At 48.5% G+C, this 26,519-nt stretch overlaps 1 pseudogene across 1 annotated transcript in view; it reads left to right on the forward strand.

Moving 5' to 3' along the window:
• LOC147630335 (protein ZINC INDUCED FACILITATOR-LIKE 1-like) overlaps positions 1-26,519 on the forward strand; it is an 81,052-nt pseudogene that overhangs the window by 27,067 nt on the left and 27,466 nt on the right. The window contains exons 10-15 of the transcript XR_015267623.1: positions 9,224-9,321; positions 9,365-9,449; positions 9,536-9,622; positions 9,786-9,820; positions 9,862-9,873; positions 12,956-13,063. The product of XR_015267623.1 is annotated as a protein ZINC INDUCED FACILITATOR-LIKE 1-like (transcript). The remainder of the gene's footprint in view (positions 1-9,223; positions 9,322-9,364; positions 9,450-9,535; positions 9,623-9,785; positions 9,821-9,861; positions 9,874-12,955; positions 13,064-26,519) is intronic.

The following is a 26,519-nucleotide window of genomic DNA, read 5'->3' on the forward strand; positions in this document are numbered from 1 at the left end:
GATGGCCCAATGGAGGAGGTATCAGGAGGTGTGTGGGCTGGGTTGCTGGTGCTGGTGCTGGTGCTGGTGCTGGTGCTGGTGCCGAAGAAATCTGTCAGGGTCCTCTGTCTAGGTACATCATGGCTCGGCCTCTTGTCTGCCAAGAGGGTCTCTCTGTGTCTCCTGAGCTCAAGTAGAAACAATCCGAGGCATCTCTGATCCTCAAACTCCATGACCCTGCGTAACGGCCCAAAACCCTCTCGGAAGAGGCAGTGATATCTCCCTCGGATCTCATAATAGACTGTACATCGGCAAATGTAGTGTTCCTCTGTCTCTACCTCTTGGTAGCATAGCTGACAGATGCGGTCATCCACGATCTGATGCACATATCGCCCTGTCTCAAACCGCAGCTAGTGTGATGAGGTCCGGATCTATCCAATGGCACAACGTATCCCATGTGATAGGTGTACATCCATGTACGCCAGGCGGGTGATAAAATCATCCGGTGAGAGGTGTAGAAAATGGCTCTTGTAATGAGTCATTTTCGTGCCCAAGGGCTCAAGGGGGCTAGTCCATGTCCTCTCTGTGTCCACTCTGATGATATCCATCCTGATCACGCGGTTTTGCTCTGAGCGGGTGAGATCCAAAAATGGACAATCCAGACTGTACTGAAAGGGTGGTAGTGCCTCTATCCGCAAACCATGTAGGTCAAACCATGATCTCATCTGAGCGTACCAACAATGAGTGTCTCCATCCTCTGCGAGCTGTATGGATGAGGTCAATGCCAATCAAGAGTACCTCTGCTGAGGGAGCTCCCATAGCCGCTGTAAAAAGGTAACTGCCCAGAATAGGGCCTCGATTACTATTGGTGGGGCACCCAGCTCAGCCCGAACAATCTCATGTGGTACTGATGATTTGCTCCGAATCATACGAGCAATCATCATAATCAGCGGTCTCTCCATTTGCCTCTATCCCTCATCTGTCCCTCTCTGAGATCTGTGATGTATACTGGGCCCCCAAATTGGAGCTCCGTACAGGAGAGTCGGTGTGACAAGCGTATCAAATAGCCACAATTTGGTGCGTGGCTCCTAAAACTGTATGTGTGCACACTGCCTCTCAAGTGCCCCCAAGGCTGCATGCCCTCGAGCTAATCTAGCTGCTGCTGCCCCCTTCAGGGAGAAATGCGGTCCTGTGAAAGTAACTCCCAAGTAGACATATGACCTGACGTACTCTGCCGGCTCCCCTCGGAAAGTGAACTGAGGCTCTGATCTCGTCACCCATGCCTGTGTGGTGTTAAACACCATAACCTTGGTTTTCCCAAGGTTCACTGTCAGATCTCTATCCGCACAGAAAGCTTGTAATGCATCCAGGTTTCTCTGTAGTCCCTCTGGAGAGTCTGAGATTAGAACAATATCATCAGCATATAACAAGATGGGTATCAACACCCCTGCCAGGCATGCCCTTGGGCCTCCCAATCTGTCTACATAATCAGAGACCGCATCAATGTACAGTCCAAAGAGGGTGGGCGATAGCGGGCATCCCTGCTTCACCCCTATCGTGCTGGTCACCCTATCAGATAGTCCGCCTGGAGCTCGGACTTTGCCTATCACAGACTCATACAAAGCATATATCCCCCACTGCATATCCTCGGGTACCTCAATGTCATGCAATCTGTGCATAAGCCTGGCATGTGGTACGGTACGAAGGCTCTGCGGAAGTCCACAAAGCAGCAATATATCCTTCTCTTCTGTGCCCTGCCCTCTTCAATAAGTGCCCGAAGTGTCAGTTCCCCCTTTGTCTTCCACCCTTCCCCCTCTTCCCCTCCCCGCTCCGTTTTTTCGTGGAGCTTGGCTCTTGCAGGATCCTCCGTTTTTCGGTTCGCCCTGGACTCAGCTTCAAACTCTAATGGAGGGAGCGTGGTGGCTCCGTTGGCATTCTCGCTGGCACCTCTTTTTCAAACCATGCGCCAGTTATTTTGACACTTGAGGAGAGGACACAGGAGACCAGCTTGCAGTTGAGGATCCCAGAGAGGATTCTTACAGATCCCAGTCTTTTTGAGGACATTGAGAGGATATGGCATGATAGCCAGAGCTCTGACCTAGATGCAGCAGGTCAGTGTGCCTAGGGACTCATCGAGCTCAGCTCTTTTTTGCACGCTACAGCCTTGACACGGTTGGGAGAGACACGAGAGCGGGAGCGTCGCTTGAGACGTAGCCTTGCTTCGCTTCAGCGTCTTCAGGAGCAGCTGCCTACATGTGAGTGGGTGGCGTCCCAGCTGAGCCAGGCACGCTAGGAGGTTAGAGACGCAGAGGAGCAGAGACACAAGTTCTACTATCATCGCCAGGCCTCTCAGTGAAAGCAGCTTGTGACTGGGGAGTTTTTTGAGATCACCGGACCCCGCCATGCTCGAGCAGGAGTACGCCAGCTCAAGAGGCAGGACGGTTCGTTAGCCACTGAGCCCGGGGAGATTAGAGCTATTGCCACTGAGTTCTATAGATACCTGCTTTCAGCGGAGCCAGCCACGGAGGCACGTGATGCTTGCAGACAGACTGTGTGGGCCCATGTGCAGAGGAGGGTCACAGATCGTATGCGCACAGTTTTGGGTGAGCCTCTTTCAGAGGATGAGCTTGTTGAGGCTTTGAGGGTCCTTCCGCGTCATAGTTGCCCTGGGGAGGACGGATTGACGCCTGCCTTTTTTATGCGCTATTGGGACCTTTTGGGGCCAGGCCTCCGCAGGGGCTTTAGTATGTTTTAGACACTGGGGTGATGCCACAGAGTTTTTCAGAGGGCTTGATCTTTCTTATCCCCAAGGGGGAGGGAGTGTCAGATGATATTCGGCATTGGAGGCCTATTACGATCCTCAATACTGTCTACAAGGTCCTAGCAAAGGCCTTGAGTTTGAGGATCCAGCCCTTCCTTGGGGAGTTGATTCATGCTACCCAGACAGGATTCGTCAAGGAGTGTAGTATCCTTGACAACATTTTCACCTTCTGGGAGGCGACGGCCCGAGCTAGATTTCTCGGTGAGGACTTGGTCGTTATGCTTCTCGATTTTGAGAAGGCACACGATAGAGTCGATTGGGGTTTTCTAGAGGGCACTATGCTTCGCCTGGGTTTTGAGTCAGACTGGATTCGAGGAGTGGCGGCTCTTTATTTCACAGCTCGTAGCCAGGTGTTGATGGCAGGGGGACGGGGGCCGAGTTTCGAGTTGACCAGATCAGTCCGTCAGGGATGCCCTCTCGCCCCGTTCCTTTTTCATTTCTTTGCAGAGGCTATGAGCATGTATCTGACAGCAGAGGAGGTTGGTTTGAGAGGACACCAGCTTCCAATCCGGGGTGAGGACCTGCTTGATTCTGAGTTTGCTGATGACACGGGATTGTTTTTGCATGGCCTGGAGGCCAATCTACAGAGGGCAGAGCAGTCGCTACAGGTTTTTGGTGTGGCTTCGGGAGCATTGATCAATTGGCGCAAGACAGTGGCTTTTTGGATCAGTAGCGCTCCCACTCCGGCATGGAGCCCAGACCCGGGTTTTAGATGGATTCCTCCTGGCACAGCAGTGCGGTATTTGGGATGCCAGATTGGACTTGATTTGTCACCTGAGCAGCAGATCGCCCCGCTTCTTCTGAGCATTCGGAAGAAGCTTTTATATTGGAGTACAGCTCGGCTATCCTTGGCTGGGAGGGTGGTGGTGACAAATCAGGTGCTTTTAGCGACTATGTGGTACATCACGTCTTGCTGGATCTTCTCGAGCTCTTGCATCAGCCAGGTACAGAGGCCGATCAGGAACTTTCTTTGGTCTGGGCGGGATGGTCAGCCAGCCCGGGCTAAGGTTGCTTGGGCAGTTATTACTCTTCCGCTGGCCCAAGGGGGCTTGGGCATTATAGATCCTTCTGATCAGAGTAGAGCCTTGTTGGGTAAGCTTATTGTTCGGGGGCTGCTTCCAGGCGCTGAGCCTTGGAAGGAGCTTCTTTTTCAGCGGGGCTGCAGGCTAGAGCTCCCCCAGCAGGGGGCACTTGGGCACCAGAGATACGGTGGATCTTCATAGAGATGAGGAGGACAGGCCTCAGTAGAGGATGGGAGGACAGATTTGCCTTGAGCATCCTGCGAGCTTGGGAGTTGCTGAGACCGGGGCTTTCTCAGAGACCTCCCACTTGTGATGAGGAGCGGGCCAGACAGCCGCTCATCTGGAGCCCCGTGGTACGCACAGAGCAGGGTCATATGCTGGGTTCTCGGCCTCGTCTAGCCTGGGGACCATCGGCGGCAGGCCCAGCACGCAATTTTGGAGATTAGCAGGCCTTTTGCAGTCTCCCGGAGGAGATCCTGGCGGAGAGGCTGAGTCACTTCAGAGGGGGGCTGATTATGAGGGATGACATTCAAGAGGCACTCACTGAGGAGTGGTTGACGCCTTTCGAGCCAGCGGCCCCACGGTGGATGGGAGCCTTTACACAGTTGGAGATCCTGATTGCTGTTAGAGCTTGCACTGAGGATGGTAGATGCCTCTACTATGAGATACAGGATGAGGGCAGACTTCAGAGAGTGGAGGCGGAGTCGCCTTTGGTTGCAGAGTACATCTTTCAAAGGATACGGGTAGTGGCCGCCGCTTCTTGGAAGTGGCATATTGATCGAGACCCTGCAGATGTGGACTCTGATTGGCGCATATGGGCATATGCTGCGCGCCCCTTTTGCGCGGCTCCACTGGGACCCTGGCGAGTACGAGTGGCATGATCCTTATGCGTCCCCCGAGGCCACAGAGATCACCTTTTTCCAGTACACTGTTCGGTTGGGGAGGCATATTTTGACTGCGAGGAGGATGGTCTCTCCAGCTACATCAGAGCATTGGCGGCTACAGGGACTCTCACAGGAGTTCCTGGAGGATTTTTGGACCAAGCTCTGGGCTAGCCGACAGGCATGCAGGATCTCCGCTTTCTTGTGGCTGGTTGCCCACATGGACTCTACAGTTGGCACTTGGCTTGTCTAAAGTGGCCTTCCGCCGGCCTGCGTCCGATGCGGCCACCCATTGGAGACACAGAGACATTGCCTATGGGACTGTCCACAGGCGCAACAGATTTGGCTGAGGATGCTGCGCGTTTTGGTCCCCCCTCTCTCCAGAGGGCATGTATACGTGGGGAGCCGCTGCTTGGTCGACTTCGTCAGGGCCAGCTCTGGGATACGAGACGGAGCAGGACAGCCAGGCCATCAGATTCATTAGGGGCCAGCCTTGCCTTGTTCCTTCACCGGATTTCTCGACAGCCGGCTGGACACATGAGAGGGATTTACGATGGGAGCTCCTCAGCAGCCTCACCATATGGTTCACCTGGAGAGCCCGTTGTTTCAGGGCCTTTGAGGGGAGACTGGAGCCACCAGCAGACACTGTTCAGGCTATCTGGCAGGAGTTGATCCACACCCTGCGAGGACAATATGACCGCATCCGGGGCGACTCGGATCAGGCGATCTTGCGGTGCTAGGCCTTCCACACCACTTGGCGCAGCAGCCCTTTCTATACTCTACACGCGGGTACCCCCCGCTTGCACTAGAGGCCACCTGTTTGGATTTTCCCCCCTCCTATTGTATGATATAGCCTCTCAGTTATTTGTACTTTATATGTACTTTTTTGCACCTAGGGAGAGTCTCCCTAGCAGCCTTGATTGGATCTCTGCTCTTCCTTCTTATGAGCAGGAGAGGGTTTTGTAGCCCAGTGGGCGTTTTTTTCTATAACTAATGAAAGGATCTTTTCTCGGGAAAAAAAAAAAAGAAGCTAAGCTCTTGCTCCAACACTGCACCATAGCGTTTGGCCAGCACGTGGCCAACCATAACCGTCCTATAGTTGCTCGAATCGAGCATATCCCCTGTTTTGTGAATCGGCACAATGGTGTGCATCATCCACTCCGCAGGCAAACCCTCTGCTATTGCCCTGTTAAACAGGTGTGCAAGAAAAGGAGTCAAAGAATCTACTGCATATATGAGATGCTCACCCTGCAGGCCCATATGGTCGGCGGCCCGTCCATGCTGTAGGCGGCGGATAGCTTCTTGTACCATCGAGTGGGTAAAGAAGCTAGCTGTGGTAGGTCGAGGCTCCTGTGGCTGAGGTATAGGTGGCTGCTGTGGGGCGTGGTATAGGCCCTCTGCATATGTGTGCCATGTCTGTGGGTCTGCAATAGGTGTCGGTGTCCGGGGCTCTCTGAAGTGCCGCCATGAGATAGGGCTATCTCTATTCATGAAGAAATGAAAGATCTCTAGCTCCTGTATCTCTGCGAAGGCCCGCCTTTTGCGGCGAGTAAGTCTCCTCATCTCTCTCCTCGACTCCTGTTCTGTGATGGCTCCCAAGGCTCTCTGTATGCGGAGCCGTGAGTATAGGGCTCTGCACTCGTCATCATACCATCTGTTCTGGGGCATAGTCCCAGATCTCGCAGGCTCTCCTGAGTGGACACGATGTGGGAAGCTCTGTAATGCAGCCGTGTGTAGGAGTGATGCTAGTTGGGCTGTAATGGTATCCATAGGTGCCAGGGGATCCATGAGTAGGAGCCCATCCTCTTCTCTGCCAGTGTATATGTCTGCCATGTCATGTGTGAAGTAGATGGTAGTATGTGGTGTCGGTATGTGGGGGGCTGGTGATACTGGTGATCCGGCTAGTGAAAATGCCATGTATGATCTGCCCCAATAGGACGAGGTGGAATGGAGAATGAGGTGACAAGCTGTGATGCCTCCAAAGACCCCATAATGTAGTCTACCACCGTGCCTCCGGTCCGTGTATGACCCCCATGTGGGAAGCATGTCAGCCCTCCTGATCCCGGCCACTGTAGCATCCCGTTATAAATAACGAGACGATGCCTGGCTCCCAACTCTAGTAAGTGGTCCCCATAATGTCCTCTGTCTGGTCCAGTGTCCTCTGATGCCCGACTAGCCCCTATCTCCTCTGGATCCACAGGGTGGAGGATCTCCATGTCATCATAGTCATACACCTCACACTGTCTGCTTTGTGTGTGGGCATTGAAGTCGCCCATAAGAAATACTTCCCCTAGTGTAGAATAATGCATAATCTCCTCTGACAGACAAGTGTATGGCGAGGCTCCTGTCTCCTCCTCCTGTGGCATGTCCTCTGTAATGACATAGGAGGATCCTGATGGAGGAAAGTAACATAGAGCTATGTATATAACCCTGTCCTATGAGAGATGTAAGCTGATCCACATGTATCTGGCCTCTGGATCCTGTGCTACCACTCTCAGTCTCCCTTGTAGCTCCCGTCTGAATAGAACTGCTACTCCCCCCGACCCTCTCGAGGTACCCTGGCGTGTGGTCCTCCTGTATGCTGACTCCCACTGGAATTCCTCTACTCGAGGTAGCCCTCTCTCTGGGCTCTGATGTGTCTCTGTCAGAAGTATGATGTCTCTCCCCACCATAACATACTCCAGTCGTCCAGGCTACACCCATAGTGAACCATTACAGTTCCATACTGCCATGTGTATCTCTGTCAGTGGCTTGGTCTGTGTCCCATAGGCCCCAAACCGCTAATCCATGGGCCGGCCATCAATGATGACCCGACCATCTCGATAGAAGGCCTTCTTGCCTTCTCTCCTCGCGTGTAAGACTCGTGGCATGCAAGCTCTCCTATGCTGAAGCTGCATCATCGTGAGATCAACAAAAATAACGTTGTATGATGCATGTGTCTCAGACATGGAAAATTCATTGTTGCAGAGAGTTCAAAGCAGCATGCTTACATGATTGGAAGGCACTTTGGGGATGGTCCAAACTTTGGAAACTTTGGTCTAGAGGGCGGCCACCCACACCACCGTAGGTTGCACGGATGGTGCATAAAGCAGTGGCAGGAACATCAGTGCTTGAAGAACTAGGGACTCTTCAAGGAAACTTTCCAGAGGAAGAGAAGTAAGCCTTCAAGCAACAATGTGGCCAACAGCTCGCACAGACCAGGGTACGTGATGGAGACTAGAGATCATAAGCACAGAGAGGATGGCCACGAAAGATCAGGTTTAAGAACGAAGATGCACGGGTAGTGGCACTGCGGCTGCTCAAGGAGTTGGTGCCCAAGGGGGGGAGGCCATGCCCCACCATAGGATCAATATGAATTCCGACATACACCAATGCCATCGCCATTGGGGCAAGTGAATATTCCCTTTCTACTATGAGAGGTGGATCCGGCGCTGGGAGCTCCAAATCCTCAAATGATGTGGTTCTGCCATGATGATGTCACCTACACATGGCACATGGATCCTAGTATTGTGTACAAGCCTAAATTTCCGAAGGTGTGGAAGGTAGATGTAGGAACAAATCTCACATCAGCAACCTAATAAATGCTGGTTTCAGACTGCAAACACTGGACCTGCTCCTGACTGGCTGCAATTACCTTACACTCTGTGATGAGGATTTCTGGCTTCTAGCCATGATTTTGTATTGATTCTTTCATACTTAATAGAAGTCTCTTTCTTGGAAAAATAAAACCATGTTGTAATGAATGCTGATGATTCAGTCAGTGTGGTGGCTCCACTCTTGATATGAGGCAGTGATTTTAGAGTGCTGACTGTGACGAAGGCCATGGTATTGTTAGCCCGCTTTCTGCCACTCCTCTGCTCTGCCTCCTTTAGCCCTCTCCATCTTGTTGTACGTGGTGTCTAACCTCCTCCTCTGCTTATTGATTAGGGGGTTGCAGAAGGGGGAAGGGTGGGAGGTATTAGTGGGAGGGGGTCCTGTCCTTGTTAAACAGGGTAGCTGGCACTGGACTGCCTCTGTTGTTGTGAGCATTGCCTAACGAGGTGCCCCATATGATGAAAAAAAAGCGTTGTTTAGGTGCCTTTGTGAATTTGATGCTTCATAGGAAGTTAGATCCATCCAAGTGGAGAGAAATATTTTTAAGGAGCACCTTTGGAGTGGGAACAATCAACGTGGGTGATAAGATGCAGGCATCCTCCAATGTATCTGCTCCAAGAGAAGACTCCAACTCAACTTTTGCATGAACAAGCAACCCTGTTTCAGCCTGTTCAGTAATACGAAACAATCAAAGGTTTTATCCCAGACCACTTTGTCAGAGGGGCTGAATTTCCTCTTCAAAGCAACCAAAAATAGAACTAGCAATGGAACTAGCTCGCCTTGAGTTACAGTTCCCCTAAAATCACCACTTAACTACGTGGCCCACCTTGCTTGACACACAGTACACCAGTGGCACGCAGGGTTACAACGTGTGAATTGGAGTTCTTATTAGAAATTCTAATGCTATTTTCTGTAAAACTGAACAGGAGAGTTTGCATAATCACACAACTCGTTTGGAAAGAAGTGATGAAAAGGCTCATGTTGACGATGAAAGTAACGCCATTGGAATTGAGAATTCGCCAGAGCATGTGGATGACATGTCAGACAACGAACCTCAAAGTGTCAAGATACCCTCTTTGGAAAAATTGGGGGATGGTGGCTGCTATCTCAGTTTATTGTCTTTGGGGATTACATGATATGGCATACTCGCAGGTTGGAACCTGGATCTATCCCTTCAAACTTTTATGTACACGCGGAAAAAATTGCTTCCAATTCTGCTCACTTTTGTGTGTTCATAGGTCTTTACTCTATGGGCTGTGAGCCCTGCGCTCTATGGAGGACTCGGCTTAACAACTCCGACGTGGGTGCTGTGCTTGCTTTAGCTGGTAAGATCGGATATGATAGAAGGCTGGCCGCAAGCTCTTAGCATTGTGTGATTGATTGCATGTTCTATTTAATTTTGTTCTTCCTGAAAGTTCAAATTGTGTATGTATTTTGTTGCTTTGGTTTGAGATGTTTACCTGTATAATTAGTGCTTGTGATCATCAGGGGCTGCACTGCTCCTGTTTCAGCTTTTTATATTTCCCAGGACTCGCAAAGATGTTTGAAGTTATCCAAAATTACATGGGTGCCAACGGTAATATTCCTTGGCATTTCATATGTTCTCACTCTAATCAGAGTAGGGTTGTACGCCAATTGAGAACATCCTCCTTGTTTTAATGCTTTTTGCTACATTCTTATAATGCATTGAGTAATGATGTACCGAGATATCAAAAGTCAAATGTTTATGAAAGATTCAGGAACTAGCTCTTTCTCCATATTGTGAATGTTTGTAGTAATTTACATAGAATACATCAACCAAAGTCACAATGGGGCGGTAACACCACCTGAAGTGGTAAAGTGCTTGTAATGAGCAATGGAAATGAGTGCTTTGCTTAGTAGCAATAGCAAACTAGCGGGATCCTACTTAATGTAAGAAATTACAACTTGTGTGTTAACGCAAATAGCAACGAACAAGAACTTCAGCAAATAAAGATGGAGGAAATTTTCAAATTACTGATGCAAAGCAATGTTAAAACAATGGCTGCTGCTTTTCCACCCATGTGTTCCAATGATGGAGCAACGAACAAGAACTTCAGCAAATAAAGATGGAGGAAATTTTCAAATTACTGATGCAAAGCAATGTTAAAACAATGGCTGCTGCTTTTCCACCCATGTGTTCCAATGATGGAGCTTGGATGGTGATCCAGAAAGACACTGAATCGGAGGACTGAATGCACTATGCCACTATGAATGAAGAGTGCACAGAGCAATGAAGATAGATCTCAGTACCGATAACCTCTATGTTATGGAAGCTGCCGAACCCATCTATACATAGTACCCTTAGTATGGTCCGATATGGGTATATAATCCCACTCTTGCATGTAGCCTACTTGACATGCTGCCAAGCCTACCTAACCCGTCTCTTAATTATTAGACCACATATGGCCTTACCCAGCTGTCCAAACCAGGCTCTGCTTGACATGTACCCTACTTGGCATGCTGCCAAGCCTACCTAAGCTGTATCTCAATTATCCAACTACATATGGCCTCACCCTGCATGTAGCCTACTTGGCATGCTGCCGAGTCTTCCTAAGCTGTCTCTTAATTATCCGACCAAATATGGCCTCACCCTGCTGTCCAAACCAGGCTCTGCTAGGCGTCCATGCTACTCTATGATGCAACGGCTTCTCCCCATAAAGGGGACCCTACAATGTAGAGCTAGTAGCCGGAACCTGCACAGTCGAACATGATGAGGGTGGAGCATTGATATAGTCAACATGACGAGGGTGGAGCATTGACATATTCAACACTTAATACGTGGGTTTCTATCAGAAAGGGAATTTTGCACCATATATAAAGGAAATCTACTTCGTGCTTCTTGGTGGCACAAGAGTCGCCCCTTTATGTGCCTGTCACCATCCGTGACCATTTAATTCCTTAGAGCTATGAGGAGGCTTCTTTGATTGGCACGCTTCACAGTGTAACAAAGATTTGGACATCACCCGTGACCAAATCTTTTCCATCAGTTTAGGTGGACTCCATTATTGGAGGAGTAAGGCACAATCGGGAAGTAACACCACCTACAATCGTAGGTGCTTGTGATGAGCAATGGAAATGAGTGTTTTGTTTAGTAGTAATAGCAGACTAGTGGGACACTACTTAATGTAAGAAATCACAACTTGTGTGTTAACACAAATAGCAAAACCTTCACAAAACAAAAACTTCAGCAATTAGAAATGGATAATAATTTCAAATAACTGATGCAAACCAATGTTACGACGACGGCTGCAGTCCACAATTTAATAGAGGTGTGGAGGATAAAAACAGGAGGAAAAGCAGCCCCCCACCCATAAAAAGAGATTAGCCCCTTCATCACCATCATCTTCCACACAACCAGATCTTCATCACATGTGGCATGAGAACATACAACCACCTGCGTAAACTGTAGGGCGCTCTGACAGTGCTGCATGGATGTTGTATATATTTGGGCTTTTTTCGGCGATTTGCTTCTGTTTGGGCTGGTTGGGACTGTTTTTGGCAGTTATACCGTGGAAGGTTCTCTTGGAACACCAGGAACACTTGGAGGGACGGGAGTCCAGCAGCCCTCGCGAGACTACAACTGCAGTTGAGGGGGGAAACTCAAGAACCTGTCCAAGCACGCAGCCAATCATTGGGAGGAGCACCAAATACTCCTTTGGAAGCCCTGGGATGGTGACTGGGAAACCGGTCACTCCGGCCACTGGATCCAACTCAGGAGCAAAGCCATGGCTTCAATAATCAAAGAAGACCTGTGCCTCCCAAATCGCAATTCAGCTCCGCTATAAAGTACTCTCTCCTAGGGCCAGTGTGTTAGACTTGATCCTGGTGAAACCATTGCCCAGGAATTGGACATGGATGATCCACCTTGCCCATGGTCCCCAACAAGGGCTATTTGAAGGAAGTCCTGATCTGGCTGCATCTGGCCACGCGCTGTCCTGCTACCGAGACAAGCTTGCAGACAAGGATGGTCGCTTCCAAGGAAGACACTGACAAGGCTAGGAGCTTGAGGTCTGCTTCAGAGAAAAAGAAGCTGGGAGCGGCCTCCAATGAGGGTGGTGGAGCAGCTGCCATGGAGTCCTCCGAAATGGAAGGGTTCAAGGGCGGCATGGCAGCACCTAAAAATACAGACCAGAAGCACGGGAACCTGTCGGAAGGAGAAAGATATATTAAGTGTCTACTAAAGACCCAAGGGCCAATGGGCCTATGAGACCAAAGTGATACAATAATGCCCATGGCATATCTCAACATGGAATGGAAAATAAAATAGAAACAAAACATAGCTATCTCACTGGGGTAATATAAAACTGTCCATGGAAACTCAGGTCAACAGGATCCACTGTATGGGTGTCCTCCACCTCCTGGGTCTGAAAGAAACTAGTGATGGTTGGCTGGAGAGGGAGGGGTTAGGATTGGCTCAAGAAAGTGTCTCTGTGTCAAAGAACTACACTTTGCTACTCAAGGACATGTATGTTTCATGTCTTTGTCTAGGTGGAAGAATGATTATGTAACATATATAAGAAAAACATGCCATTGAATTGTTGATTTCAGATATTGTTTCTAGTGATTTATCTGCTTCTTTTCAATCTGTTGTGCTGTTTTCTCTCATTTTTCACTTTTTGGCTTTAAAACTTCAATAGGTTTTGACAATGCCTTTGGTTGCTATCTATCCGTTGATGGCGAGGCTGAGTGGGGCCACACTTTGGGCAGTTCTGATCTCTGCAGCTGTGATTAAGAACATATTCTCTGTATGTACCTCTCTCTCTCTCTCTCTCTCTCTCTCTCTCTTTCTTTCTTTCTCTCCTGCTCCCATGGCTGAGATGACCTGCTGCGCCTCTGCTCTATGCGCACCTCTCTGCTGCGCCTCTGCCCGCCTCTCTGCTGCGCCTCTGCTCTATGCGCACCTCTGTAGCCCGCCTCTCTGCTCAACTCTGTGCGCATCAACCTGCGCACCTCTGCCCGCCTCTCTGCTCTGACCTGTGCGCCTTGCCCCCCCCCTCCCCCCCCCCCCCCGTTTCCCACCCACCCTTGCGCTGCACGCCTCTACCCGTCTCTCTGCTGTGAGTTGTGCGCAGACAGCTGCCCCCTGTTTCCCACCCATGGCTGAGATGACCTGCTGCGCCTCTGCTCTATGCGCACCTCTCTGCTGCGCCTCTGCCCGCCTCTCTGCTGTGCCTCTGCTCTATGCGCACCTCTGTAGCCCGCCTCTCTGCTCAACTCTGTGCGCATCAACCTGCGCACCTCTGCCCGCCTCTCTGCTCTGACCTGTGCGCCTTGCCCCCCCCCTCCCCCCCCCCCCCCCCCCCCCCCCGTTTCCCACCCACCCTTGCGCTGCACGCCTCTACCCGTCTCTCTGCTGTGAGTTGTGCGCAGACAGCTGGCCCCTGTTTCCCACCCACCCTTCCTCAGGCCCCCAAGGCAGCAACTAGTGGAAAACATGTCTCAACCCCTGGAGGGAGAACAGGATGGTGAGACAACCTTTCACACCCCCACGAAGGCACCAAATACCTACCGCAGAAGACTGAGGGAAGGGATCATGTCCCCTGGCTCACGAAGGCTTGCGAAGATGGCCCGACGAGATGAGGCCCCTTATGAGGAGTTACAGCTTCACATAAGGACAGAGATGAACACCATGCGACAGGAGCTTGAAAAGGAATGGACCGAGCAGATGCATGCCCAAAGGAAAGTGATATACAAAACGTTGAAGGAAGAGATATATGTCCAATTGAAGGGAGAAATGCAAGCCCAAGTACGGGTTGAGATGGAATTAGCCCAAGCCTTGATGCACACGGAAATGAAAAAAGAGATGCAGAAATGGAAAGACGACAACCGGATTCATAGCAACACCTCAAACAATGGGGCGTCTGCCTAACCACCGGCTTTGCCCTGCTCTGCCAAGCTTACGTATGCCATGGTTGGGATTAGACACTATACCGATAGTAGCTCGGCATCAGAAATCTATAGGTTTGTGAACACCTAGGAGTGACCGCGCAATACATTATGTATTCTCTTTCTCAATTGTTTTAGCTTAAACTCCAGCAGGGACCGACCGGAACCGAAACTTGATACTCCAGCAGGAACCGACCCGATACTACAGCAGGGACGGATCCGATGTTATGAATGAGAACCTCCAGCAGGGACTGAACGGACCCGAAACCAATGTTCCCAGCAGAGACTTATTTAAGTCTTCAACCGAAACCGATGTTTCCAACAGGCCAAAACCGATGTTCCCAGCAGGGACCAAACCGATGTTCCCAGCCAACAGTGTCTTATTCTTGTTTTCTGCTGGTCTTCGCGTTGTCCTATCAATCACAAATTGAATCAATTCTACAGAAGTGGGACACTATAAAGGAAGAAGGTGTGGTGGTGGATTCTGCCTACTCAAATAATGTCAATGTTGGGCGGAGTGAGACTGATGGGGACCTACCGGAAGATTGGCACAACAGTTGCATCGTACGAAGGCACTTTGAAGACATGTATGGCTGACCGCGAAAAAGACATCACAGAAATGCAAAACACTTTGGAATCATGTAAGGCAAAAGTGGCTGCAGGTGAGAAGGAGATGCATTCATGGGCTGAAATTGCCAGTGCCACAAAGAAACAAATTGAGGAAGTCAACCCATGGATTGAAGTAGTAAAAAAGCAGAAGGAAACACCAGTCGATAAAGTAGAGGTGATGAATGCTACATTCGAAGAGGAAGCCAAGAGACGGGCACGTGCCTTACATGTACGCGTAGTTGGGTGGCAAGATAAGGGAAATCCCCAAGAGGATGCAAAAGCTCTTGCAACAAAAAGTGGAGCCACCGATGTACCCATTACCGGAGCATGGCGAGTAGGCAGAGATGAAACTAGGGCGAAGATATTGATCATCAGGTTTGGTGACTTGGAGAAGAAGAAGGTCTTCCTCTCTAAAAGGATGGCCCTTAAGGGGGAAAAGATTTATTTGGATGAGGACCTTACATCGGCACAGATAGCACACCGGAAGGAACACATGCTGCGTGTGCTTGAGGCAAGGAAAGAGGGGAAATGGGCGGTATACAGAGATGGCCAAGTCATCATTACGGAGAGGAGGCCCGCTTGACGGTGCGCGGCCTATGAGACCTTGCGATTCACGGTGTGGAATTGCAACGGAGCCCTTAGAACAGATGCAGGATACTTTCAGACACAGTGATATTGCTATGTATACGAAGACCCATCAATGCACAAACAAGAGGCTTCCTGACGTGCGGGGTTATAGGTGGGAATCAGTTTTCCGCTCAGCCACACGCATAGTGGGAGGTACCAGAGGATCTGGAGGGAGGAGCTTCGTGACAAAATACATGTGGTTCATAGAGATGCAGATGTGAGGTACATCTGGGTCCGAATATGCAGACAGGGGCTCTACGGGCTATATGTGGCGGTATGGTACTTTCCCCCAGCCCACTCCAGGTTTGCACCATCAGGAGAGTCGCCCTATACACCACTATATGATGATATCATGAGGTTTGCCAGCATGGGAGACATATTACTATTGGGAGACTTTAATGCACGTACAGGCACAGAGCAGACAGAGCTGTATGATACTCAAGAGGCGATGTACCGGGAGATCACGGCAGAGGATGTAGGGTTGCAGAGATGAGCACAGGAGGATGAGGGGGAGATTACAGACTATGGCAGGCATTTTCTCACACTAGGGAGTGCACATGGGTTGGTCATATACAATGGCTTATCGAGATGGCAAAGATCAGATGCTCTCACACACTGGAACTCTAAAGGGGGAGTGAGCACAGAGGACTACTTGATGGGATCTCCTTCATTGATACCTGATGTGCGGGGTTTCACGATTTCCAGTCGGCCCATTGGCATAGTAGCCGATCATGCATACCGGAGTTTCACACTAGTAGGTAGATCCCCGAGAGATGGGCCAGCCACTCATCTACCTAGATACCCAAGATATCAGTTTACACGTGAGACAGTTGGGGTTTACCAAGATGTAGTATCTGATGGCTTGTTCGCTTTAGACCCGCATAGCCTCTGGACGAGATCATGAGAGGATTGGCAGGTGTACTACATGCATCCGCCTCATATGCATTTCCCTGCACTATGATCCCTTCCACCCACCCCCGCAGCATTGCCCCACAGAACAGTTGTTATGATGATGAGTGTCATGAGACATGAGCACAACTACAACGTGAGATTGTCATTGGGACTCGCACGCATAGACAGGCCAAGATGATCTTTCGGCCCCTTGTGCGGAGGAAGAAACGAGCCTATCTAGCTAAGGTAGAGGAGGAGATCTACCAACTCTTCCTGGGGAAGGACAGCAAGAGGGCATGGAAGATGTTTCAGGAGAGACAGCCTGGTACTCCGATTACTCCACCTGAGGCATGGCATACTTATGCTAGAGAGCTATATCATGCACCAAGACAACCCCCCACCCCCCCTCCACTGGGAGCTAGACTGGCTAGAAGCACCTTCTTTACTCTCCGGATGGTGCTAGATGGGATAGACAGGTTACAGAATGGAAAGGCACAGGATCATGATGGGCTAGTTGGAGAGCACTTCTCATATGCACGCGACACTTTGGCTTCGCTCATCGTACATGTGTTTAATCGTGCCATTTGTGAGGGTTTCCCGGCAAGCTGGACACAGCATATAATTGTACCACTCTTTAAGAGTGGGGACCCCATGGTACCAGGCAATTACAGGACGATCATGATTGGTCATTACTTGGCCAAACTATATGGCTCTATATTGGAGTCAGAGCTGAGCCACTGGGCTGAGAGACATGGTCATCGAGCACATGGACAGGCCGGCTTCAGGAGAGGATTAAATGCCTTAGATCACATACTGACACTTCGGGCACTTATTGAAGAGGGCATGGCTTAGGATATATTGCTACTTTGTTTACTACCGCAAAGCCTTCGATACCGTACCACATGCTAGGCTTATGCATAGATTGCATGACATTGAGGTACCCGAGGATATGCAGTGGGGGATATATGTTTTGTATGAGTCTGTGATGACAGGCAGAGTCCGAGCTCCAGGCGGCCGGACTATTCTATATGGTGACCTGCACAATACAGGTGAAGCAGGGATGCCCGCTATCGCCACGCTCTTGCTATACATTGATGCGGTCTCTGATTATGTAGACAGATTGGGAGGCCCAGGGGCATGCCTGGGAGGGTTGTTGATACCCATCTTGTTATATGCTGATGATATTGTTCTAATCTCAGACTCCCCAGAGGGATTACAGAGACACCTCGATGCATTACAGGCTTTCTGTGCGGATAGAGATCTGACAGTGAACCTTGGGAAAACCAAGGTTATGGTGTTTAACACCACACAGGCATGGGTGACGAGATCAGAGCCTCAATTCACTTTCCGAGGGGAGCCGGTTGAGTACGTCAGGTTATATGTCTACTTGGGAGTTACTTTTGAGAGGACTGCGTTTCTCCCTGAAGGAGGCAGCAGCAGCAGCTAGATTAGCTTGAGGGCATGCAGCCTTGGGGGCACTTGAGAGGCAGTGTGCACATATACAGTTTTAGGAGCCGCGCACCGAATTGTGGCTATTTGATTTGCTTGTCACACCGACCCTCCTGTACGGAGCTCCAATTCGGGGGGCACAGCATACATCAGAGATCTCAGAGAGGGATGGATGAGGGATGGAGGCAAATGGAGAGACCGCTCATTATGACGATTGCCCGCATGATTCAGAGCAAATCATCAGCACCACATGAGATTGTTCGGGGTGAGCTGGGTGCCGCACCAGTAGTGATCGAGGGCCTATTCCAGGGAGTTACCTTTTTACAGCGGCTATGGGAGCTCCCTCAGCAAAGATACTCCCGATTAGCATTGACCTCATCCATACAGTTGGCAGTAGAGGATGGAGATACTCATTGCTGGTACGCTCAGATGAGTTCATGGGTTGACCTACATGGTTTGCGGATAGAGGCACTACCACCCTTTCAGTATAGTCTGGATTGTCCATTTTTGGATCTCACCCGCTCAGAGCAAAACCACGTGATCAGGATGGATATCATCAGAGTGGACACAGAGAGGACATGGACTACCCCCTTGAGCCCATAGGCACAAAAACGGCCTCTGGATTGTCCATTTTTGGATCTCACCCGCTCAGAGCAAAACCACGTGATCAGGATGGATATCATCAGAGTGGACACAGAGAGGACATGGACTACCCCCTTGAGCCCATAGGCACAAAAACGGCTCATTACAAGAGCCATTTTCTACACCTCACCAGATGATTTTATCACCCTCCCGGCGTACATGGATGTACACCTATCAAATGGGATATGTTGTGCCATTGGAGAGATCTGGACCTCATCACACCAGCTGCGGATTGAGACAGGGCAATATGTGCATCTGATCTTGGTTGACCGCATTTGTCAGCTATGCTACCAGGAGGTAGAGACAGAGGAGCACTACATTTGTTGAAGGCACAGGAACGGAATGAAATGGAAATGAAATGACAATACAAGTGCAAAGCAATGATAACCAAGAGTACTCACATGTAGGCCAAGAGAGCTTGATTGTTGATTGATATCCCAAGACTAGAAAGTACATTGCCTTTATAGAGTAGGCACACACACTCTAGGTGACATGTATATGGGATAAGTCCCATAGTGACACGTGGCACACTAGGATATAAAGTAGTCTAGTACTACTCCAGAACTCAATAAAACACACTAGAAACACTCACTTTGGCTTCATGTTCCAACACCCCCCCATGAAGGCAAGGTGAGAGATTACTAGAATGGAGCCAAGAACATGACATGGCATGATGAATCTACTAATCTGTACATCCCAAATAGCTCAGAGGCTCAAAAGAGAAGCATGGCTACCTGACCCAACAAAACGGTCTAGGGAGTGCACCAACATCCTAGAACTCGGCCAGGCCTGATAACGAAATCCATCAATGCCAATAATAGGACCCCCATAGTACATCCCCCCCTGGCTTCATAACATGAAGTGGTAGGAAGCCACACACAAATAAAGTAAAAGAGAATAACATCATTTTAGGAAGACTATCCAAGGCTGAGAACCTTTATTGACTCAACACATGATTTATTTGCATTCATTTTAGGGGGACTCCCAAGGCAGAGTACCTTCGACACACTCAAAAAACAAAGTCAAGATCATCCGGTGCATAGACCTCTTCATCAAGAGAGAGATCTTGGATGTGAGCAGTGAGAACATGAATTGGAGTAGAGGTGTCTGCATCGTCTTCGTCTTCGTTGGATATAGTCCCAACCAAGTTGGCATGGTCTTTAGATTGTTGTTTGGCCAGCTTCTGGAAGCAACGATCTTCGGTGTGACCAAGCTTTCCACAGTAAGTGCACTTGAAAGGTTTGAAGTTACCTTTCCCTTTAGGAAACCTCCCTTTAGAAAATAGTGCATTGGCGTCAGGAGTATCAATATGCCTTCTTTCATGATCAAGAAGCATAGCAACCATGTCATGGTAGCTCATGCTTGCCACTCTTAATGCTGGTATAATCTCCCGATACTTAGGAATTTCTTCAATGCTCGTGAGGAGCACCGCGACTTGGTCTTCATCCCCAACTGGGGCCTTCAACGCAGCAAGTTGAGTGATGAGAGACTCCATATGATTCAGATGAGCGAGAAGAGAGTCCTCATGCTTCATCTGGAGTTTGAAGAATTCTTGACGGAGGAAGACCTTAGAATTGATTACCTTATTGCCAAAGAGACCTTCAAACTTCTCCCATAATTCTTGAGCAGTGGAATCAAAGTCAAGATGATGAATAACTTCATCACCCAAACCCAAACCAATGAGAGAAAGGGATTTGTCGTTTAAATTCTCCCAGTGTAGAATTTTCTTCTCATCCGATTGTGGCTTTTTATCCTTGCCACAAACAACATTCCACACCCCGTCTTTCATAAGGATAAGACGCAACTTTGTTTGCCATGTCGGAAAGTTCTTACCAGTGAACTTCTCAATAAAGGTACTCGATCTCAAAGACTCCATGGCAGACAGATCTGAAGTAGAATAATGTGCAGCAGTTGTATGCGCTGAAGAGCTTCTCCACGCTGCAGGGTGCACGCAGGTATATCTGGAGCAAGGAAAATTGATATGGTGAGGAGGAGCTGATGCTGGAGCAGCAGAATGGAAACTGGTGTGCGCAGAACTGAAACGAATAGGAGCAGCAGGAGATGGGGCCGTCAGCAAGATGCAGAGTTGCGCAGGAAAATGACGAGCATCGGTAGATTGTGGGCAGCAATTTCTCTTCTTTCAGTAGATCGTGATGCAGATGCAGCAGGGCAGCGGCAGTTTCTGAACATTGAGGCGACCAGCTGCATGTCGATAGGCAGCAATAGGGCAGCCTGAAGAAGGGGCAGAATGGCGGCCTGTTGAAGGATGCTGAACAGAGATATGCGGGGCAGCATGTATGCACAGGAAAAGAGCTTCAGCACGGGCAGTAGGAGCAGGTCATGCAGAATCTGAGCAGGCAGCAGCTGGAGCAGAATCGTGGGCTTCAGCACGAGCAGATTGACGGGCAGCAGGAGCAATTTGTGGAGCAGAAATCGGGGCAGCAGCTGGAGATGGCCTTGTCTTCAAGATGTTGGGCAGCAAGTCTTCAAGATGGAGGAGAGCATACTCTGTTGCACTTAGAGAAAGAGAGAGAGGGCATGGCTTCTCTTTTTGGCCTCCCTCTCCTCAATCTCTAGGAGCAAAGAAGCAGTGGCTCTGATACCACATGAAGGCACAGGAACGGAATGAAATGGAAATGAAATGACAATACAAGTGCAAAGCAATGATAACCAAGAGTACTCACATGTAGGCCAAGAGAGCTTGATTGTTGATTGATATCCCAAGACTAGAAAGTACATTGCCTTTATAGAGTAGGCACACACACTCTAGGTGACATGTATATGGGATAAGTCCCATAGTGACACGTGGCACACTAGGATATAAAGTAGTCTAGTACTACTCCAGAACTCAATAAAACACACTAGAAACACTCACTTTGGCTTCATGTTCCAACATTTGTCGATGTACAGTCTATTATGAAATCCGAGGGAGATATCACTGCCTCTTCCGAGAGGGTTTTGGGCTGTTACGCAGGGTCTTGGAGTTTGAGGATCAGAGATGCCTGGGATTGTTCCTACTTAGCTCAGGAGACACAGAGAGACCCTCTTGGCAGACAGGAGACCGAGCCATGATGTACATAGACAGAGGACCCTGACAGATTTCTTCGGCACCAGCACCAGCACCAGCACCAGCACCAGCAACCCAACCCACACACCTCTTGATACCTTCTCCATTGGGCCATCAGGGCACCAACCATGCTCCCAGGGAGTCACCACTAATAGAGCAGTCATCTTATGTCGTGCTCGTCGGCCACGCCCACGAGGATCCTGACCACGGCATCCTCACCATCGCCAGATCAGAGCCATTATTGCTCGGCATCGGAGGCGCCTACCTCGCTTCTACGACCTCTTCATTCTAGACAGCCCCATGGCGGAGATACTTTATCTAAGAAGAGGGCAACACTTCAAGTGATAAGCATACATGGATCTACCGGATATACATTTTCCAGTATTTTCTACCCAGTATCATCTCAGAGTCTTACAATTCTGTTTTTATAACTGTAAGACAATCAGTTATTGTGCTTTTTACTCTCATTTAGTTGTTCTCTCTTAGTTTTGGTCTCATAGGCCACTATGGCCTCTTAGAGATGTTAATATATCATTTCATTTCTTTGCTGTTTTGATTTTTTCCAGAAAATGTAATGCCCATTGGGTGTTTAGTAGACGCTTAATCTCTCTCTCTCTCTCTCTCTCTCTCTCTCTCTCTCTCTCTCTGCTGTTTTGAGTTTTTCCAGAAAATGTAATGCTAAAAGCTTTTATTGCACTTTATTCTAATCTAGTTTCATGTCATTTGAAGAAGGATGCTGTAATTATCATATGCACGATCTCCAAACAAAGATTAGTTTTATTAAGAGGGGAACTTTTACATGATGATAAGGTGCACAAGGTGGGAATTGTTTACTTTATATGATAGAGATGTTCAGCACAAATGTGGAGGAGCACAAGCATGGGAATTTTCACTTTATATGATAGACAGGTTCAGCACAAATGGGGAGGAGCACAAGCATGGGAGCACACGCATGGGAAACAGCAGTGGCAGCAATGGCTTGTGCAATGATCCTTCTCATCATCATTATCTACTTAGATCATACCATTTGATGTTTAATTCGCTTCTTAATGTCCAGAACATGTTATCTCTTCAAGACAAGGCCATACACATCAATTAAACCTTTTGTATTGCTGCAGGTATGAGAATACACTGGCATGTTCTCATTCTGTACAAGAGATGAATATTTTATCATATCACGTTTGAATAGAGCCTTTGTTTATCATTCAGAGAGTGATCTTTTTACAACTGTGATGGGAGCTCACCATATCGTCAAAGGACATCCTGGATCTGCAGCTGCTGGTTGGGTGGAGGGATGAGGCCTGTGAGGTCTAGGGCCTTTGGCTCTCTAATGGGATCACGCACGCTTACCAGTGACATCCCGTGTACATGCAGCTAGAGGATCATGCTAGCATGTAGGCTGTTGTAGACCAGGTTGGCCATGCTGCTGCTCCTGTCGGGGCCACTATAGTCACTGGCTGACCCAAAGAAATCTGTGATCTGGGGGCAATGGCTCTATCTCACGGAGTGCTGCCTCAGAAATACCTCTATGTAACAATGAGGCTCCGGTAAATACATGCTCAAACGTCTCTAGTCCTCATACTGCATGAACCATGAGAGGGGATCGAATCCATCCCAAAAGAGTCGATGAAATCTCCCTCGAATCTCATAGTAGAGTCGCCATGTGAACAAATAGTTCTCCTCCACCTCCTCACTAGTGGTGCTCACTCTGCATATACGTGCATCTCATGGGATGAACCTCGGCTCTGCGAGACTCAACCCTAAGACCATGAGAAGATACCCTCAGCTGGCCAATTCGTAGCAACATGCAATGCAACACATCCATCTGTAAGTACCATGGGCTCTCAATGAACCCATCGGGTGAAAGTCTTTTAAAAATGCTCTATAAAATTGAGGTTTCGTGGTGAGTGCTGGTTGGGACACCCATGTCCAGCTTGTGTGCAGACCTAGCAAGTCCATCCGAATGAGATAGTTGATTTCTTGTCGTGAGAGATCCAGAAACAGAGAATCCAAGTTGTACTGGAAGGGAAGAAGACAGTCCCATCTGCAGGCTGTGCCCATCAGACCAGTCAACCACCTAATTGTACCATGTTTTTCCATGTTGTCCCAAACAATGACGACTCAAGGGCATTCATAAAGCTGCCACTTGAGTATGGCATTTTCTTCTCGGAGTTTACTTATTTGTTTGAGCAAGTAGATGGACCACTGGTTTTGTCGAGTGGCCGGGTGTCTTCTTGGCAATGCCAAAGCACCAATATAGGAAAGCTTCAGCATACTTGGACCATTGCGTTCCACCTCTTGAACCATCTCTTTGTGTGTGTGTGTGTGTGTGTGTGTGTGTGTGTGTGTGTGTGTGTGTGTGTGTGTGTGAGAGAGAGAGAGAGAGAGAGAGAGAGAGAGAGAGAGGATGAAAATGCGGCATGTAATCTATTAGTTCTATAGGGATAGCACTGCCCATTGTATTCTTGGTAAGGATATTTCCAGACATTGGACGTTGGGAAGATCAGTAAGACAAGGTTTCCCTCTCAGTGCATTGCTATATGCAATTACTACACATCCTTTGCTTTTGTGCATTGACAAATTGATGCAGACAGGACAACTTTGTGACCTGCAGAATTCGGATGGAACTCACTCTATGGCACAGGCCTATGCAGATGACTCTTTCTTCATGCCTAAAAATGATCCAATCCATCTCACATGCATCATGGGTGTTTAACAATTGTTTGGTAAGTCTTCCGGACTTTATATCAATTTTGAGAAGTCAAAGTTGATTCCATTGCATTGTATGGATTGGCATCTACTTCTATGGTCAAGACAAATAGTTCAGCCTAATCAAATCGTTAGGCATCTATTTTTTGCTCGCTGAAGCTCCCGCTCCCCCCCTGCTCGCGCTGCTGCGTGCACGCCCTCCCCCCCTTCTCGCCCACGCGTCTGTCCCCCCCCCCCCCCCCCCCCGCCTGCCCTCGCGTATGCTCCCCCTCCCCCGCCTGCGCGCCCCCCCTCCATTCTTCAGTTCCCCGCCAGCCACCGCCCTCTCTTCCCCCCCACCCCCCCCTTTTTGCATTGCTTCCCCCCCCCCCCCCCCCCCCGCGGGGGTTTTTTGGTTGTTTTTGTTGTTTGTTGTTTGTTGTTTTTGTTTTTTTTTTTCTTCGCCGCCGCCTTACCCTCCCCTTCTTTCTGTTTTTTCCGTCCCCTGGGGTTTTTTGCCTTCTGCCTTCCCCCTCCGCCCCTTGTGTGCAGCTCGGTTCTTGCTTTACTTAGTAAAGCTTTAAAGCTATATTGCTCAAAGCTTATTAAAGCTATTAAAAGCTTTAATACCATTGTTTATGGGGATGCAGGGAAGCACAGAGGGTTTGGTCTGCGATTGCACACCTCTTTGGTAGGATTAAGAGGGATGCTATCATTTCTTTTGGTTCTATCATTTGGTTGACACAGTCTAGGCCACAGTTGAGATTCGAGGGGACTGACAGGAGCTTGGCCATTATGGTTAGGCAAGGAGTTGCTCGGCAGTATTGTCTTCAGGATTTGCCACTTTCACACTTTGTCCCTCTGGCACAGAGGTTAGACAGTTCTTGGGAGATTATTGCTAGCATCTCAGCCTGGAATATCTAGAAGGCTAGATGCACCGAGGCTATTGAGGGTACTCCCATTCTTGTTTCTCAGTGTCTTTGCAGGATTTGCAGTGATATTATTCACACCATCATGGCTACCTGGGCCAGAATCCAGGGATCTTCGAGGGCTGCGGAGAGGAAGCACGGCCAGTTTATGAGAGAGTGGGACATTGGTATCTTTTTCACGTCCTCTCATTCGGGACACTATTGGGAGCACAAGGCTTCTGATTGGTTGAGATCTCCACCTTTCTTGGTGTGAAATCTCCATTTTGTAAAATTTTTTCATACTTAATAGAAGTCTTCTTTCTGGAAAAAAAAAAAGCTTATAAAAAGCTTTCTTTATAATCTCCAAAATCTATTTAAATTCTCTCTTTTTTTAAATCCTTTGCTCATAGGCCAACTCAACTTTTGCAGAATTTTTCCAGTGCTTAGAAATTTTCAGAATTCCAAGAATTATCTCTATTCTCCCATAGCCCATTTATTTGTCCAAAAATACCCTTTTTTAGTCCAAAAATTTATATAAAAATTTTAAAATTTTTGATAGTTTTTCCAAGCGTCTAAGCAAAATTCCTACCACATAACTTAACCAATTCAAGTCTCTTCATCACAAACCCATGGATTCAAGAGTCGATTTTAACCAATCCATCAACGACACCACTACCAATGCAGATGCCAATGCGTGAGATGGTGGAATTACAAACTCACCACTTCGACCACCAACTTTTGAAGATCACATTCGACTTCTCGAGCAACTACTTCAAGACGAACAACAAAAGCGCCTCGCCCTCGAACAACTACTTGTTGTGGTAATGAAGTTTCTTCTCCATAATCTAAAGATGCACACATTGCCAAAATCATCAAGGCTGCTTTGGATGCCCAACAAACAAAAAAGGGCAATAAGATTAGCCATCGTACTTTCTCTTTTATCAAATTTGATGGCAAAAAGAATGCTTGTCATGTACTTTCATGCTTCAGTCAATCGCACGATTATTTTTCTAAGAAGATCTTTTCAAAAAGGGATAAGCTCAAATGTGTTGCCAACCACATGGTTGACCGTGCATCATTATGGTGGAATGTTCTTCGTAAAAGCAGTGACAAACTACTTGGGTGGAATTTCAACGTAAAGTGAAGTCAAGCTTTTTCCCACCCCAATTTACTCTCAAAGCACGTCGTGCATGGGATACTTTGGCTACGTTCGATTGTGAGATGATATCACAATACACGGAGTACTCCAAGTACTAGTCAGGTAATCTGGAGCCAAGTGGACTATCACATGCCATAAATCCAAGCATTGTCCACACATCAAAAACAGCACACAAAGTCAAAGAAATTCAAACATACATCAGTATGGAGTGCACAAGTAATGATCCTCTTGTTCATGGATTGTCCTGTCTGGTTTCATCGAAATCATGCTGAGCC

The sequence above is a fragment of the Cibotium barometz genome, chromosome 16 (assembly GCF_041138505.1).
Source record: "Cibotium barometz isolate CiBa-2024 chromosome 16, ASM4113850v1, whole genome shotgun sequence".
Taxonomy (NCBI): Eukaryota; Viridiplantae; Streptophyta; class Polypodiopsida; order Cyatheales; family Cibotiaceae; genus Cibotium; species Cibotium barometz.